The sequence below is a fragment of the Natator depressus genome, chromosome 2 (genome assembly GCF_965152275.1).
Source record: "Natator depressus isolate rNatDep1 chromosome 2, rNatDep2.hap1, whole genome shotgun sequence".
NCBI lineage: Eukaryota > Metazoa > Chordata > Testudines > Cheloniidae > Natator > Natator depressus.
The window spans coordinates 18781362-18799203 of record NC_134235.1 but is presented as its reverse complement, the minus strand read 5'-3'; positions in this window follow the sequence as shown (position 1 = coordinate 18799203).

The following is a 17842-nucleotide window of genomic DNA, read 5'->3' as shown; positions in this document are numbered from 1 at the left end:
TGGAGAGAGTCCAGCGAAGGGCAACAAAAATGATTAGGGGTCTGGAACACATGACTTATGAGGAGAGGCTGAGGGAACTGGGGTTGTTTAGTCTGCAGAAGAGAAGAATGAGGGGGGATTTGATAGTTGCTTTCAACTACCTGAGAGGTGGTTCCAGAGAGGATGGTTCTAGACTATTCTCAGTGGTAGAAGAGGACAGGACAAGGAGTAATGGTCTCAAGTTGCAGTGGGGGAAGTTTAGGTTGGATATTAGGAAAAACTTTTTCACTAGGAGGGTGGTGAAACACTGGAATGAGTTACCTAGGGAGGTGGTAGAATCTCCTTCCTTAGAAGTTTTTAAGGTTAGGCTTGACAAAGCCCTGGCTGGGATGATTTGATTGGCTGCTTTGAGCAGGGGGTTGGACTAGATGACCTCCTGAGGTCCCTTCCAACCCTGATATTCTATGATTCTATGATTCTATGAATCAACTAGCTTTTGGGAACCTTGTGAATACTGTTCGTCAGATAAGTCCATATCATTTAGAAAAGAAAATCTACTTGATACTTCTTTGTACACTTCACCTCTCCTCTTCATATGAGCTTCAAGTGTATCAATTATAGCATAGTAAGTAGATACGCAAAATTTGTCTCTAGGATTCAATGCTGTTTCTATTGCACTTGCTATCATTTGCTTGTTTTTTCCTGATTCGCTTAGAGGACTGGGCTTCTTTGTAGTTAGTATCAGGCAACATATCTTTTGATATGTCTTCAAATCTTTCAGAATCATTCCTCAAAGTGTGTAAGTGGTCTGCTAATTGACAGAGGTCTGCACATGTTTTCAAATCCAATTCTTTCTCTTGGAGAGCTTGACTTGTGTGGTAAAAGTGTTGTAAAATTTCATTCCACATGGTCAACATGAATATAAACTCTAGTTCTTGCATCTTGTTTGCAATGTTTTCTTCTTCTCATATAGTTTCTCCCTTTTGTGATTAGTGTTCAGCTATACTTTCTAATGCATCCACAATCTTTGAGTAGGACTCCAGAACTGCCCTTGTTGCCACTGCATGTGCCTCCCAGCGAGTATTAGAAAGAGATTTCAACACACGATCGTTGCCCAAATATGTTTTAAGAACTGCCCATCGGTGTGATGGTGAATACAGTAGCCATTCTCGAGTGTGTTGACAGTCATTTGGTCCATGATCTATCCAGTAAGCTACATCATCGGTACTGAAATCAACCCACATACCAGGATCTTTTCTCCTATTATTTACAGCATGAGCAGGTTCAGTCTCTGACACATCCACACCTTCTAGAACAATGTCTGTTTTACCACCGGGAGTAGGATGATCAGTTACAGTCTCTGACACATCAACATGTTCTGGAATGGTGTTTGTTTCATCAGCAGAAGAAGGGTCAGTCTCTGAAACACCTACAGGTTTTGCAACGATCTGATTTCCTTGCATTCTTTTGATCTACTTTAGTAGGATAGTCCCCTGGTTTAGGTGGGGATAAGTAATAAAAAGAGAACAGAAAAATGGGGGAAGTGTATGTAGTGGAGTGTAAGGAAGTCTAACAAAGTTCTGATTTTTCCCATGATGACTACTTCAATGCTTTTTTTGAAATATCAAATTTTTTCAAAAAAAAAATCTCATTTTTTTTGGTGCCCCCTGCTTTGCTGGTTCCCTAAGCATGTGCTTAGTCTGCCTATTGGGTAATCCAGCCCTGGCAGAGCTCCTCACCTAAGATAGACAATAGGAGCTGGCAAGGAGAGGTGTGTGTCCTAAATCCCATCTCTCTCAGGGAGTTAGCTGCCTCCTTCCAGCCCGGACTTAGGTGCCTATCTCTGCTGGGATTCTAGGCTGTGAACTCTCTCTTAGAATTAGGCACCTGAGGTGTTTCTTGCAAGAAGCTAGTATGCAGGGGGGGAAGGCTGCCCCCCCAACTCTTAGCCCAGAGGTTAGGGAACTCACATGGGATGTGGGTGACCCTGGTTTAAGCCTTCCCTCCACCTGCACGGGAAAAGGAATTTGCCATTTCTCGGGTGATTGCTTTAATCACTGGGCTGTAGGATATTCTGTTCAAGCTGTTCCACTTTGGATAAATATTTAGTCCATTGGAGCAGGGGGTCTGGATCCTAGGTGTCTCAGATCCTGGGTGAGTGCTCGCACTGCTCCCCACCCATTTTGTGAGTGCGCTGAGAGCACACCTACCAGATCAGGCCTTGCAGATGAAGGAGAGCCTATCCTCCCCCAATTTGTGCATCGCACTGGGGCTTAGCTGGAAGATAGCTGTTTGGACACCTAGAGTGCAGCAGCAGTGAGTATGCCCAGAGGTAGGAACATAGGATCCTATGGATTTTTTTCTGCAAAAGCTTAAACACGGAGTGAGTTTAGGCATCTACCAGGTTCAGTGGTAGCTGAATGGGGGTTTTGTGAATATCAGTGTCACATTAATACAGCTAAATATATACATCTGGGAACCAAGAAAGTACGTCCATACTTACAGGATGGAGGACTCTATCCTGGGGAGCAGTGACTCTGAAAAAGATGTTAGGGGTTGTGGTGAATAATCAGCTGAACATTAGCTCCCAGTGTGAAGCTGTGGCCAAAAGAGCTATCCTGGGGTGCATAAACAGGGGAATCTCAAGTAGGAGTAGAGAGGTTATTTGACCTCTGTATTTGGCACTGGTGCAAGTGCTTCTGGCATACTGTGTCCAGTTTTGGTGTCCACAATTCAAGAAGGATGTCAATAAATTGGAGAGGGTTCAGAGAAGAGCCATGAGAATGATTAAAGGATTAGAAAACATGCCTTATAGTGATAGACTCGAGCTCAATCTATTGAGCTTAACAAAGAGAAGGTTAAGGGGTGACTTGAGTGTATAATTACTTACATGAGGAACTAATGTTGAATAATGAGGTCTTTAATCTAGCTGAGAAAGGTACAACATGAGCAAATGGCTGGAAGTTGAAACTACACAAATTTAAACTGGAAATAAGGTGTAAATTCTTAATGGTGAGAGTGATTAACCATTGGAACAATTTACAAAGTGTCGTGGTGGATTCTCTGATGATTCAAGATCAAGAATGGATTTTTTTTAAAAAAAAGATCTGCTCTAGGAATTATTTTGGGGAAGTTCTCTGGTCCTGTGTAACACAGGAGGTCAGAGTAGATCAGCATCTCTCAAATGCGGCCACCATGGCCACATGCAGCCACCAGGAGCTTTTCTTGCGGTCACAGCCTCCTGGGATGTGCTGGGAGGCGGGAGAGGAGCAGTGGGCTCCTCCCACTCCCTGGGTGCTCCTGGATGCACAGCGTTGGTGTTGGTTGCTGGGACTTCCAGTTGGGCCCTGCCCCTCCTTTGGAGACACCTGGGGCACAATGCTGGAGGAGCAGGCCACAGGTGAGTTCCCCACCTTCCCAGGGGTGGCGGGGCTCAGGCTTTGGGCTTCAGCCCAGGGGTGGCATGGAAGGCAGGCTCTGGCTGTGGGGCTTTGGGCTCCAGCCCCAGGCTCTAGCCACGTGGCTTTGGGTTCTGTCCCTTGCCGTGGGGCTTCAGGCTCCAGCCCTCACTGCCTCCCTATCCAACTCCCCACCAGCCCCCAATCACCCGAGCCCCTGCTGCCTTCCCTGATCCCCTGTCCAGGGCTTAATTTGTCCCCAGACTTGCTGGGGCTGAGTAAGTCTGCTGTGAAAAGTGATACTTATATGTTTGTTAATATCACTTTTACTAACTTACCAGTAAATAAATTACAATGATTTGGATGTGTATTTGTGCATATTTATTTGTTTTTCCTAATGGTAATTAAGTATTTTAGGAAAAAGTGAGAGAGCGGCCACTCTGAGGCCACAAAATAATTTGTCCTGAGAACCCCTGGACTAGATGATCACAATGGTCCCATTTGGTCTTAGAATCTATAAATCTGGGACTTGGGCACCTAAAGGGGCAATTAGACACCTAAATCACTTTGTAAATCTAGCCTTTTGTACCTAAGCTTTGTGCAATGGCAAATAGTGTCCATTATAAATCTGACCTATTGTACAGACAGGCATAAAAGTTTTGATCCATATCTGGTCTTCCACAAAGTTCATTGGTTTTCAGATCCTGAGTTTTGCTTCAGACCCATCTCTAATAATAATTAAAATCAAACATTTATCCACTTCTTTTTAGTGAGGAGATAGAAGTAAATATCAGACCTTTACTTCCCCACCAGAAAAAAGTCTTGGTACCAGCTGCTGGGCTAGAGTTTCGGGTGGGATTTTCAAAGGTACCTGAGGTTGAAATTTGGGAGATTTCCACCAAAATTGAAGTTATTTGCGAATTGTTCATGGAGAATATGATTTTCAATTTTAAAAAGTCCTTCAAATATTTAACAAAAAATGTCATTGAAAATGTCCAGGTTTTTCAACCACCTCTATGCCTTTTCAAAATGTTTTGATTGTCAAAAAAGTTCAGTGAAATGTTGGCCTTTTTCAGAAACAAAAACCAATAAGTTTTAAATGTATTTGTGAATTTTTCCCCAAGGTTTTTCAACCACGTCTAGGACTTGGGTGCCCAACTCTTATCAAAAGTCATTGGAAGTGGGTGCCATACTCCTGTAGGCAGTTTTGAAAATTCCACTCTAAAAATCGAAACCATGAGCGAAGCTCCTCTAGGCCAAATGTAGTTCACTGGAGCAACTGGCTTCAGAGACAGACAAGCTGTATGGTAGATTTGATACCCATATCCTTCTTGCAAGGTAGAAAAAAACTGCTTCAAAATAGTTATTTAATTGCAGGTGAAGCCTAAAATCTGGCAATTGGCTGAGGGGGAAAAGTGGTGCTGAAATCCTGCCAGCCTCAGATTTACACATTGTCATGCTACCAGAACGGCCATAATAAAAGTGTCAGTGGGACAATGGAAGGGAATTTAATCCTTCTACTTTACTAGCAACGTGAAACAAAAGATTAAAAATGTGATCAAGTGTCCCCATCACGGGAGATGCAGCTACTACGGAATTGGAATGTTTTGTACCACCTGACAGTGCTTTGCGACTTTTGTGGGGGAAAGTCATGCAGCATAATATGCCAATGGATAATAAATATAAAGACTGCTTCACTTGAGCCTATGGCTTGCTTCCTAGCATGGGCATTTGGGTTTGAAACAATAATTGCCATTAGAAACAAGTGCCCTGATCATGATCCTTCAGCAAAAAGGTTAGTCTTTGGGGAGTAGTAAACCTAATTTTGGATCACTCGCCCTACAGCACCTTCCATAACACTGTTAATCTAGGGATGCTAAAAACACAGACTGAAGAAGGGCTCTGGTAAAGTTTGCTTGCTAGGCAGTCAAAATAATTTGAACAGAACTAATTAACGACTTGGTGATTTTAAGGGAGTGACAGAATTCAAGAGCAAGTGAAAGTCATGCCACTGGAGATCAAATATCTGAGGGGTGCTAATAGCCCACTTCACCTTGAATAGTCCCTTGAAATATGTGTTAACTACTAAGGCTAAACAATCTGTTCCTCCTTGCATTTAGCTGTGACACTCTGAGGGCAGGTCTACACTTAAAACACTTATGCTGCTGTAGCGCTAAAGTGAAGGCTCTCTGGCCATGTCTACACTTGCCATTTAAAGTGGAAAAAGTCCCTTTTTTGTGCAAAAACCATGAGAGCATCTACACTTGCCAATGACTTTTTGCGGTGAAACTCAGAAGTTTCACCGCAAAAAGAAAACCACCTCCACGAGAGGCATACAGCTCTTACTGGTGATGCTTTCCCGGTGATGTGCAAGTGAAGACTCCGCTATGCTGATGGGAGAGAGCTCTCCTGTCCATGTGGTTAATCCACCACCCTGAGAGGTGGTAGCTATGTCAGTGGGAGATGGTCTCTTCTCGACATAGCGCTGTCTGCATGGGGCATTAAGGTCGGTATAATTACGTCGCTCAGGAATTTTCCACACCCAAGTGACGTTGTTATACCAACATAGGTCTGTAGTGAACACCTGGCCTGAATACGTTTCCCAGACCCGAAGAAGAGCTCTGGGGCTATGTCTACACTACCAGTGTAACATGTCAGTATAACATGTCACTCAGGTGTGAAAAAATCACGCCTCTGAACGACATAAGTTACACCGACCGGTGCGCTGGTGTGGACAGCACTATGTCAAGAGAGCATCTCCTGCTGATATAGCTACTGCCACTTGAGGGTGGTTTAATTATGTTGACGGGAGAGGTCTCTCCCGTTGACATAGAGTGGCTACACGAGAGATCTTACCGATACAGCTGTGCCATTGTAAACTCTGTAGTGTAGGCATGGCCTGTGTAAGCACAAAAGCTTGTCTCTCTCACCAACAGTTGTTTCAATAAAAGATATTACCTCACTCACCACCTTGTCTCTATAAAATTCGGAGAATTTTCAAACCGGCCTAGGAGATTGATACACCAATCCCATTAATTTCAATGGGGGGGTGTGTCTGAATCCACTAGGCACCTTTGAAAATGTCAGCCTAACTCTGTGCAGAAAACTTTTAAAGATTATGTTTCAAGCCTATTTTATCTTTTAACTTCTTTGCAGTAGGCATCCATAATGGGCTAGAATGGTCCCTGCCCTCAGAGCTCTCAGTCTGAACGCAGACAGGTAAACAGAGGTCAGGGAAGAGGAACAACACAAGGGATTTTCTGTACAAGATAGATTCCACGTGTAGCCTTTCATCCAATGTGCATAATAAAGGAAATGTCTGAAAATAGACACGTGAAAGTAAAGGCAATTTATGCTTAAAAAGAGAACGAGCTAGTTCTTGAAATAATAAATCAAGTCTTTTCCAACTGGTTTGCTTTAAGCCAAAGGTTGTTTGCTTCTGTGTGTTGGATGTTTCTTGAGACAGCTAATTAGTGCATTGCAGTAGGAGCTTTGCCACTGACTTCATTGCAAGCATGAATGGGCCATATATGTAACAAGTGAGACAGTAAGAATATGCTCTTATAAAAGATGTGCTTCTGTGAAACGCAATACAGAATTGGGAGTTTTCAGTAAATTTTAACGGCTCTGGAGATCTGGGTTCTAATCTCAGCTCTGCCACTGATCTGCTAAATCTTGGCTAAATCATTTCAACTCTCTGTACCTCTGTTTTCCTTTCCATTCTTCATCTGTCTATCTATTTAGATAGTAAGCTCTTCAGGACTCTCTCTTACTATGTGTTTGTACAGCACCTGGCATAGCGGAGTCCCAGTCAGGCTGTTAAATATTTGACTTACCTTCCATTTTAAAGTGATAGAAGCTTCTGGATTCAGAGCAAGGAGCTGGCTTATGCAAAGTAAGAGCTATTCTGGTCCGTCACTCATTCTCTAAACTGACCCCAAACCTTTTTAGGAGGGGAAGGGTTCAGTAAATCTGTCTTCTTGCAAAGCCTCCAATGTGTCGTCTTCTTCTTTTATCTCCAGAATGATATTCTTTGGACTGACCCAGAGCCCAGTGAAGTCAATGGAATTCTTTCCATTGATTTAAATAGGCTAGGGATCAGACCCTTTCTAAGCAAATCTATACACACAAAACAAAAACTCTTCCCCCTTCTCCTTACTCACTCTTGATCCTTCTTGGAAAAACTTGACTCAATCCTTTGCTAAGAATTAAACAGGTTTGGTTCATTCCTTTTAATCATGATTCTTGGGTCCCTGTCCACCTAGGTTCTAGCCAGGCTACAGAACTTTCCCAAAATTCCTAAAGCAGATCTTTTAGAAAAACATCCAATCTTGAATTAAAAATCACCTTGATAAATGGGACAATTTACCAAGGGATGTGGTGGATTCTCCAGCGCTTACAGTTTTTAAATCAAGAAGACTTCAAATCTGGAAGACCTGAAGAACAGCTCTGTATAAGCTCAAAAACTCATCTCTTTCACCAACAGCAGTTGGTCTAATAAAAGATATTACCTTTTCCACCTTCTCTCTAAAATATCCTGGGACTGATATGGCTACAAAAACACTGCAAACAAGTTATTTTTATCACCTCTTTTTTCTTTCATGGTAGACATGTATTTTCACATGGGTCATTGCTGTGGTTTGAACTAACATCTGACTATCTTACCTGTAGGTGTTTGGATACGTGATACTTGAAGATGAAGCAATGCTACCCACTCACTCCACCCACCGTCTATGGGTTTTGAAAACCAGCCTCAATCAAGTAAACAAAACAGGTTTGTATATCTTCAGCCTCCTCCCACCTACAGCTATCTGCTACAAAAGGGGCAACTGTCATTGATTCAAGTGAGCAGTGATGTACAGGTTCTCGATAATAAAGTCTCTGTGGTACCATGATTCCATTAAAATCTGGAAGTTCTGTGCCTTCTCCAAGCAAGTAATTAAAATATGACCACCCGATATTGCAGTGTAAACAACTCTAAACTGTCAATCTGGATTGCCGGATCAGGAAACAGGAGAAAGCGTTTCTGTGAATGTCGATGCATGAATGTTGCAGCACAGCTCAGCATCTTCCAGTATCAGTTACGAGTTTCTCCTGCATAGGAGGGAGTTGATGGAGAGGTCAAAGAAAAAGACCATGTTGTATTCTGCCAAACAGAAAAAAGATGGTTAGGGATATATTTCTCTTTGCTTTAAAATTAGGATCCAACAGATGTGCACTAATCCCTCATAGATAACTTGGTTTCTTAACAAACAAACTCTGGAACCTGTCATTCATGACCACAGCTGGTAATAGAAAGGCAAATCGATCCAAAGCCCACTGAAATCAACTAAAATCTTTCCACTGACTTCAGTGTACTCTGAATCTGTCCTAGAGTGAGCTGGAAAACCCTCACCCTTCTACATATGTTTTAATGCAAATAGCAATTTGTGTGTGCCACATGGTGAGACTTGAAATGCCAAATAACTGGGGTCTAAAAAATACAACACAAGAGATTTAGGCTGACATAAGTGGTAGTGTAGACACAGCAAACAGAAACTGAGGCTCACCTACTAGCAATTGAAGTGATTCACCCAATCTCAATTACTGCAGCACTCTTCTCTACTAGTAGAAGATAGTCTGTAGTAGCATGGGAATTGACTGTCTGACCCCATAGCACGAACTTCTAGATTCTGTGACAGCAGAAACTGCTTCCAGATATGACAGACAATTTTTTAAAAAAGGAGACTATAGGCAAATTTTAAGCATGAGTGCTTAAGTACTGTCTTGGATAGACATGTTTTCTTGGATGGCAACTTCTTATCGAATCTTTGAAGTATGGTAGAAGGCTGATAGAAAATTGCAGGTTGAAATCAAATTCCATGAGTCTGTGCTATCCAATAGGTGCTTAAAACATTTTACAGATGGGGAAAGTGAAGCATAGAGAGGTCTATGACACAACTCAGCAGCTCTATGACAGAGCCAAGGACTGAACCCAAAGCTGCCAAGTCCCAGCCTAGGGCTGTAACCCCAAGAACATCTTTCCTCTAAGTTTAGTTTCCAAAAAAGTTAATATTGTCATATTTTAAAGTTGGTCAGGAATTTTCAATCAGAATGATTTTCCAACAGAAAACGCAGCTTCTGCAAAATCTAAATTTTCTCTAGGAAAAAATTGATTTTGTTGAAAAAAGTCAATTTTCCATTGGGGAAAATAAAAAATGAAATATTTCCATTTGGGCTGGTATAATTTGAATCCGAATATTTCGGGTTTTTTTAACTGCCCCAAAATGTTTTGGATCAAATCAGTTCAAGGCATTAAAGTAATATTCCCTATCAGTGCATTACCTTATGGGAGTTGTAGTTTGTGCCCCCAGTCTCTCCTATTGGCCAAGCTCCCTGAAGGATTACATCGCCAAAATGCAATGGAGATTTCCCTCTGACTGAGCTGCATGGTGCATCATAGGAGTCACAGCACTCTGGGTACTTTTCGGGAGATGTAATCCTGACCCTTAGAGGAGAATGGGGGCATCAGAGTCCTGAACTACAACTCCTACGAGGCAATGTCCCACGATGGGAAAATGCCTCTTAATATTAAGCTGACTTGAAACAAAGCATTTCAGGTCAGTTCACTAAACCACAATGAAATATTTTGATTTGGGGAATGTTTAGCTTCATTTGAAAATGGTCAGAATGTTTTGTTTTGACATTTCCAAATGGAATTCTTTCCAAATTTCTTGCTTTTGTGAAAAAAAAATTTAAATGTCAACATTGCATCCCAATTTGGGATGCAAACAGATGTTGGAATTTCCTGTACACAGAAATTCTGAATTGTGTTCAGCTCTGTCAGACTTACGTAATTAAAAGAATAGAGTCCCGTAAACCTCTGTACCCTTAGCACTCAAAGTACATTCAAGTTTGGAAATACCTCTGTTCATTGAATTCTTCCAATCTCTGCCTATCTGCAGTGTAACGCTGACTCTTAGATTGTGGAAGGAGCAAAATCAGTGACATTAATGAACTCAAGCTCCAGTACAAGTTTTCAGAGTGAACACATCACAGTGAGCTTCTGAGAGCCCTCCTGTGTGTGAATCAGTGTGCTAACTTCAGCAGGGAGATAACCTTCTTTATTGCAAAATCTCAGATACCAAAAGCAGCCAGATGAGTTCCTGTCCCAACGAACTGTGAAGGCTCCTAGCTGGGTCCTTGTAGGCTGGGATCAGCTGAGCTTGTGGGAGGGAGATGAGGAGGCTTGCCATATGTGTCAGTTGTTCTCTTAACCAAAGCCTGGGGGATGGCCCATGCTGTATAAACAGTGTTGTAACCCTTACATCTCTCTCTCTTAAAATCACAGCATAGCTTCCAATTGGCAGGCTGCCTCTGCTGTTCCTGGCTCACAGACCTTGCTGACTGGGTAGCAAACTTTCACCTCTCTGCCAAGGCAGTTGGCCCCGCTAGCCTCAGAACTTTACAGGGGATCAAAAGCTGTGATGAAACAAGGCAAGTTCCAAGAAATCTGATGTACTGTACCTTAAAGCTACAGCCTCTCTTCATATAGTGGAATGAGACTTTAAAAGACCACCTTCTAACCAGAAATGAAGAGAAGGTTGTTTTTGTAATAATATGGCCAATCAAATGCAGGCAACAGGGCCAAAGTGCCAAACTTTTTCACATGCCAAAGGATCCAGCTCTACGAGGTGATAGCTGAGTGATCTAGCCCAACTCTTTTTATGCTACAAACCCTACTTTTTATCTCAGGCATTCGAGGAGGCAGTAGGTTGATGTGCCAGGAATAGAATATTCCACCAAATTATAATGTGTGTGTAAAGTCTGGTGTCCATTATTGATGGACAAGTATTTATGATCACAGATTTGGACCCTATGAGGACCATATAAAGCACCTAGCTAGATAGAGAAGAGGTCGGGGATACTAAATATACTGAGCCTTTACATATGCAAAGCTGTACAACCATTAATTAATCATTTCAATACAAAATGGTGTAGATACATATTGTTATCTCCATTTTTACTGGTAGGGAAACTAAGCTGTTTGGCCCTGAACAAGTTGCAAGGTCAGTGTTAAAATCGAGTCATGACTGACTCTCAGTTCTATACTCATTCCCCTAGACCAGTGTTTCCCAAAGCATGGGACTTCCTCTATGGAGGGGAGGGTGCTTGCTACATAGGCTCCCCCGGTCCCCTCAATTTTGCTCTAGAGTCTGAGATAGCTTGATTTTCTTTCCTTCCCCCTTTCCCCTTCGAGTTAGTCTGTACCTATTATGGTTGTGGAGCAAAATGTTAAAAGCATGATCTGCATGCAAACAGTGCAGATGTATGCCTGACTTTGCAGAGAGCCTGAAATCATAGCTCTGAGGTTTCAACTGCCCCATTCATTCTAATTGGTGCTAACTCAAGTGAAAGCAAATAATCATATAAAGAATGTCAATGTTGTTACCTGTTTCACTGCTCAGCCAGTAATACATCAAGAGAGGAACTGTCTTCTTACAAAGAACTACACCAGTGTTTCCCAGAATGTGGGGTGAAAACGAAAGAACTAATGGGAAGGTATTGAAGGCAGGGCATATCAATTAAGATGTGTAGGCCTTTAACAACAGTTGATGGGGCTGGACAGGAGAAGGAGTCATTATGACTGACCCCATTTTTCTGAATGGGGGGGCTCAGCTTTTAAAGGTTTGGGAAATGTTGCCCTATACCAAACCCCCTATGACATGGTTAGAGAACTAGGTTATTGCTACAGTAAAAGGAAGCTAAAAAATTTGCTGTGGATTTATTCTCAAGAGAGAGTAAGAGAAAGTTTCATGCCCAAGTTGCATCTGTCTGAAGATCATCTCTGGAATTTACATATGTTCTCAATACACAAAACACATCACTGATGTTCATTCTTCCTGTTCAGTCTATTGTTTAGCTCTGCCTAGAGCAAAGCACTTGACTGCTTTGTACTGAGTTGAAATGTTTAGCAGGGTAGGGCCTTTAGGCAGAAAAGTGGAAATCATAAGTTTCTAAGTTTTTAAACTGTCTGTCTAAGAACCTGCCTGAAGAGCTGGTTTAGTGGGACAAAAAACCAATGAAATACTTTTGAGCCTCCATAAACCCTCTCATGCAAATCATTGAAGCCACTAAAGACTGACCATAGCTTAGCTCTAAGCAACTCAGTCAGCTTCTTATTTGAGCTTAGTATATCTGTTAACAGACTTTACAACTCCAAAAAACCTCACAGAAAGGCCATCCTGTGTCTCTGAACAGGGGAAGAAAATAATTTTGTAGTGCAAATCACTTGAGAAGGCACAGCTGAGCTGAAGTTAGTGCCCGCTTGAATAACAGTCCCATCCCTCTCCCTCTGTGGTTTGTATAATGTGGCAAAATAAATAACTACCAACGCTTCAGAACCACAGCAGGACATGCATTGACATTGTAACCGCAAAGTAAGTTCTCAAAGAACGATTTGATCCTCCCCAGCTGTTGGTACCTTACAGGCCCTGTCCACACCAAACTTGTGACTTGAGATCCTTTTAAACTTATTTTAAAAATGACCTCTTACTAATGTGGGGCCAGATTCTCGGCTGATGTAAATTGATGTATCACTGGAACTACACCAATTTATACCAACCAAAAGTCCTGCCCTCAGTTTTAATGCTGTGGATGGATTTAAATCAAGCTACAGCTGTTTTAAAAAAACCCAACAACCTGTTCATACCATCTAAAATACAGGTGTTATTAATTATTTTTAAGTAACTAGAGCCCAGCACTGTACTAGGAGCTTTAAAATTCAAATAGAATAGGTTCCTTGTCTAGTGTGGTTGTTAAAAGCACTCAGAAATGAACTAACTCTTCTCCCGCTGAAGTCAATATGAATTTTGCTATCATCTTCAAAGGGGGTAGATTGGGGCAACTCTGAGCCCTTCTGAAAATTCCACCCTAGCCTTTAATTTTCAGGGTGACGTGATGAGTGAGATCACATGCAGCCTGGAGGAGATGGGGTGAGGAAAGATAAGGCCTGAAGCAATGGAATCACACAGTTACTCCATTTAGATATCTGCACAGTTAGGAGAGTCAATTAAAAAACCAGAAACTTTAACAAGTATTATTACTGCTGACTCACCACGTGTGATTACTGGGGGCTGGCGTGGGGGGCATTGTTTTAACACTGTCTCACCCCTTCCAGCGTTACCATTTTAGCCTGACACAACTTAAAAGCACTTCAGCAAACCTGGTTTTAGTACAAAATGAGGATGGCTCACAGCAAAGCAGTACCAAAGCTGGGAATGCAGCCCCAGCTCATTGGCTCCTAGTCCTGTGCTCTGACCAATGGCAATATTTCCTCTCGCCTGGCAAGTGAAGACTACAAAACGTTTTTCATTGACTAACCCTGTATCTTGTAAACATTAGTTACGATCTAGTATAAATTCTAAATTGCAGAGAACAGTGTGCTTAGACTCCTTTCTAATTCATTGACGTTTTTGGTTTTTCCTGGCCTTGTATGTAAGGGAATCATGCCCATGGAATTACATAATGTGGATTTGAAGCTGCTGCTTGGATGGAGCAGCATTCACATAAAGACTCTCAGGCGTATTACGGCTGCTCTGTATCTCTCAACCAGCCACTGGCGTTTTCCTTCAGTCCAGAGGAAAATTGGTGTGTGGCCATTTATCAGCTCCTATGCCACCTTCCTCCTGATGTATGGGGCTGCCCTGGGTCCAATAGAGCATCTACACTAGTGGTCTCCAACCTTGTTATGCCCAAGATCACTTTTTGAGTTCAAGGGCAACCCAGGATCTACCCTGCCCCTTCCCAAGGCCCTGCTCCTTCCCCACAGCCACGCCTGCTTACTCACCTCCCCCCTCTCCCCCACCCTCACTCACTTTCACCGGGCTGAGGTAAGGGGTTGGGGTTCGGGAGGGAGTGCAGGCTCTGGCCAGGGGGTGTGCAGTGTGGGAGGAGGCTTTGGGCTGAGCCTGGAGCAGGGGGTTGGGGTACAAGCTCTGAGAGGGAGTTTGGGTGCAGGAGAGGGCTCTGGGCTGGGGCAGAGTGTTGGGGTACAGGAGGGTGTACAGGGTGCAGGCTCTGGGAGGGGGGTCAGGGCTGGGGCTTGGGGTGCAGGAGGGGTGGGGGTGCTGGTTCTGGGAGGGGGGTCAGAGCTGGGGCAGAGGGTTGGGGTGCAGGAAGGGGTTTAGGGTGCCAGAGGGTTCAGGGTGCTGGCTCCAGGAGGGGGCTCAGTGCTGGGAGTTGTGATGTGTAGACAAAACCACACAGGATCGTTTCAGGGGACAAGACAAGATGTCACGTTTATTATAACACAATCTGATTTATAACCACTAGCTAATACCTAATACTTATGGACACACACACACATATCAAATATTCTGCAGCTGCTGTATAGTTACCAGTCCTGAATGTGGCTTGGGTTCGTAGCTTGGGGCGGCTAACTGGCCAAGAAAGCCGGGCACAAGGAAGGGCTGGGTCTCTGTGGGGCATGCACCGATGCCCTTCCATGTTGGCAGCAGAATGTTACCCTCCAAAGTCTGCCATCTCATCCATCCTTTTTGTAGGCTTTAGTTTGAATCCAGAGTCTACAGGTCTTACTGTGTTACGTTGCCTCTGGGTTCAGTATGATTGATCACCTGTCAATTGCAGACGTGACTTTCAGCCTAGGACCTGGCTTTGATGTTTCTTGAATTGTACTTTTGTTCTTTTCTTTTTAGGGTGGATTCTTCTTGCTTTGTCAGGGCTGTTGCCTGCATCTTCAGCCGTTGGTGTTTACACTTTATCTCAACAGGACAGGCTGGGGCTGGAGGTTTATTCCATCATCCATACAAACCTCATACACACACCTAAACTAAACTAATAAGATTACAGCAGGGTTTTGCAAAAATGAAGGTTGCAGCAAGCTTTTAAAAAAATGGAGTTTGAGTTACAATAAGGACAAGTGTAAGGAATGGCAAACAGTGAGCAGAAGTTACAATGCTGAAACAGTGCAAATTTCAGTGATTTAAGCAGCAAACGGATTGAAAGTGAAACTCAATTAGCCAGTTACTGGGGTAACCGGTTTTAGAATGAATGTTGTTTCATTCATAAAACTTTGCTTATGAAGTTATATTAATAAAGTGAACAATTAAAAACAATTTCATTGATCAGTTCTACAGTTGGGGTGCAGCCTCCCACCAGGCAGCTCTTACCTCTGGCGGCTCCTGCTTGGTGGTGTAGCGTGGCTGCCACTAAGGTGGGCTCCTTGCCTATCCCGGCACCACGCCGCTCCCGGAAGGGGCCAACGGGTCCCTGCGGCCCCTGGGTGGGGGAGGCGGCGTGTGGCTCTGCGTGCTGCCACTCTCTGCAGGCACTGACCCTGCAGTTCCCATTGGCCACAGGAATGGGAGCTGTGGGAGTGGTGCTTGCAGGCAGGAGCAGTGCGTGGCGGGAGACCCTGCCTTCCCAGGCCCGGGGCCACAGGGCTCCCTGCTGGGGCGGCCAGGGAGCCTGTCTGAGCGGCAGCCCTGCTGTGCCGCCAGAGATCGCGATCGACCGGTTAGTGACCACTGGTCCACACAAACCACACCTGTATTTATAATAGTGTGGACCAAAACCTCAAATGTGAACACACCTGAATCTGGAATGTTTGGAATCCAGATCCAAATTTTGTGCCTGGAGAAATATTTCCAATGGTGACGTTATATTTTTTTCTTCTGATTAAAAGCCAGTTTGTTTCAACACTGGTTTGCCAGTCACTTGTGCCGAGTTCCCATGTTGCCACTTTAAATTCTTTAATAACATACCCACAGCTATGATGGGCTTGGAGCTCCTCAGTGTAATCAAACCCTTCCTTTCCAGATACATCGTCTAGCCTATTAATGGGGAATGAGCTTTTTCCCCTGCTGAGCTTTCAGACTGGTAGGCTGAGAACAATGATGGGAATTTTTCTTTCCGCTGGGGCTTGAACAGCTCACACATGAATGACTGTTTTGAAGAGAGCCTGAAGCTTTAGTTACTCATCACAAACAAATCTGTTTTCCCCCCACACAAGTACGAGTGTGTAATGGGTATTTCACTGCACTCTTTCTCTCTCTCACACACAGCTCTGCCTTATGTGGGTGAGGTTATAAACCGGTGTGTTTTTCTAACCTTTTGTCCCATCCAAACAGCAGATGAGTAACATTTCCATTCTTCACAGTGTGTGGGGGGGTAATGGGCAAAGCGCTGCCTTGCAGGCAGGTCAGAGCCTGGGATAGTGAAGGACTTTTAAGTCTAGTTGCTTATTTCCTTTTTGTCTGAGGGTATGTCCACACATAAACCGCTAGAGCAGCGGTGGTTCTCCTGTCAGCATAGATAAACCCCCTCCCGGAGAGGAGGTAGCTAGGGCAGTGGAAGAATTCTTCTGTTGACCTAGCAGGATCTATACCGGGGGTTAGGTCAGCGTAGCTCGGTCTTTCAGGAATGTGGGTTTTACCCCTTTGCCAATGAGAGTTCCCAGTGTAGACTAGCCCTTAAAAAGGGAAATCTTGATTGAGCTTGAGTTGAAGAACATTGAGAATATCAGTCTCGTCGGATGAGCTGCTAACATTCACAATTACCAGCTATTTCTGGAGACTAGGGCTAAGATTTTCAAAAATAGGAGCCTAAAGTGAGGCATCTGATTCCCTTATTAGGCACCTAAATCATTGGTCTGATTTTCAGAAGTGCTGATCATCCAGCAGCTCCTGGTTTACATGTATGGATCAGGAGCCTATTTTAAGCATCCATTTTTTGAAAAATTTACCCTAGGAGTAAAACAACTGTCCTCTTGACAGACAGCTGTCAGTTAGCATCACATCTCCTCCAAACAGTGCTGGGCATTAGTGGTACTACTTGGTACTTATCTGGAGGAACTGAAGAGGTCACATAAAAGAATGTAAGGGGACTGTCTGGTCTTGTGTGGTGATTGATATTAGCTTCACTTTCTTTTTCCGTTCATTTTTGAGTGCAGTTTCCTTTCTTTAGCAAGTTGCTTATAAGCATGGAGGCTTTTCCTCTTCTGATTAGGGTAAACAGGTATCAAGGACAGGACTGTGTAATGAAGTAACATAAGGACTATATAAATAAATAATTCTGCATTATGCTGTTGAAGAATAAATGCACTGCAAATGTGGGATTAGAATCTAAGTAGGGCTGCATATTTCTAATCACTAGCAAATTAGAAATATCAAAATGCTCAATAGTCTCATGACTTTATGAAGAAGTCTGCCGTAGGTATGGGGGGACTTTGGTTGGTTCAATTAAAAAAATTCAGTGGACTGTCTATAGTTTGCCAAAGGATTGCCTGATGTTACAAAATTTGAAAATGCTATGATGGCCTTCGAACTGTCTGAAAAGATATGGAAGCTTCTCAACAGGACGGGCTGAGTTTTACACTGTGCTGGAACTAGCAGGGCACGGACTCTGTCCCCTTCCACTCCAGTGTACCTGCAAATCTCTACCAGCACCCACCAACCAGTCACACA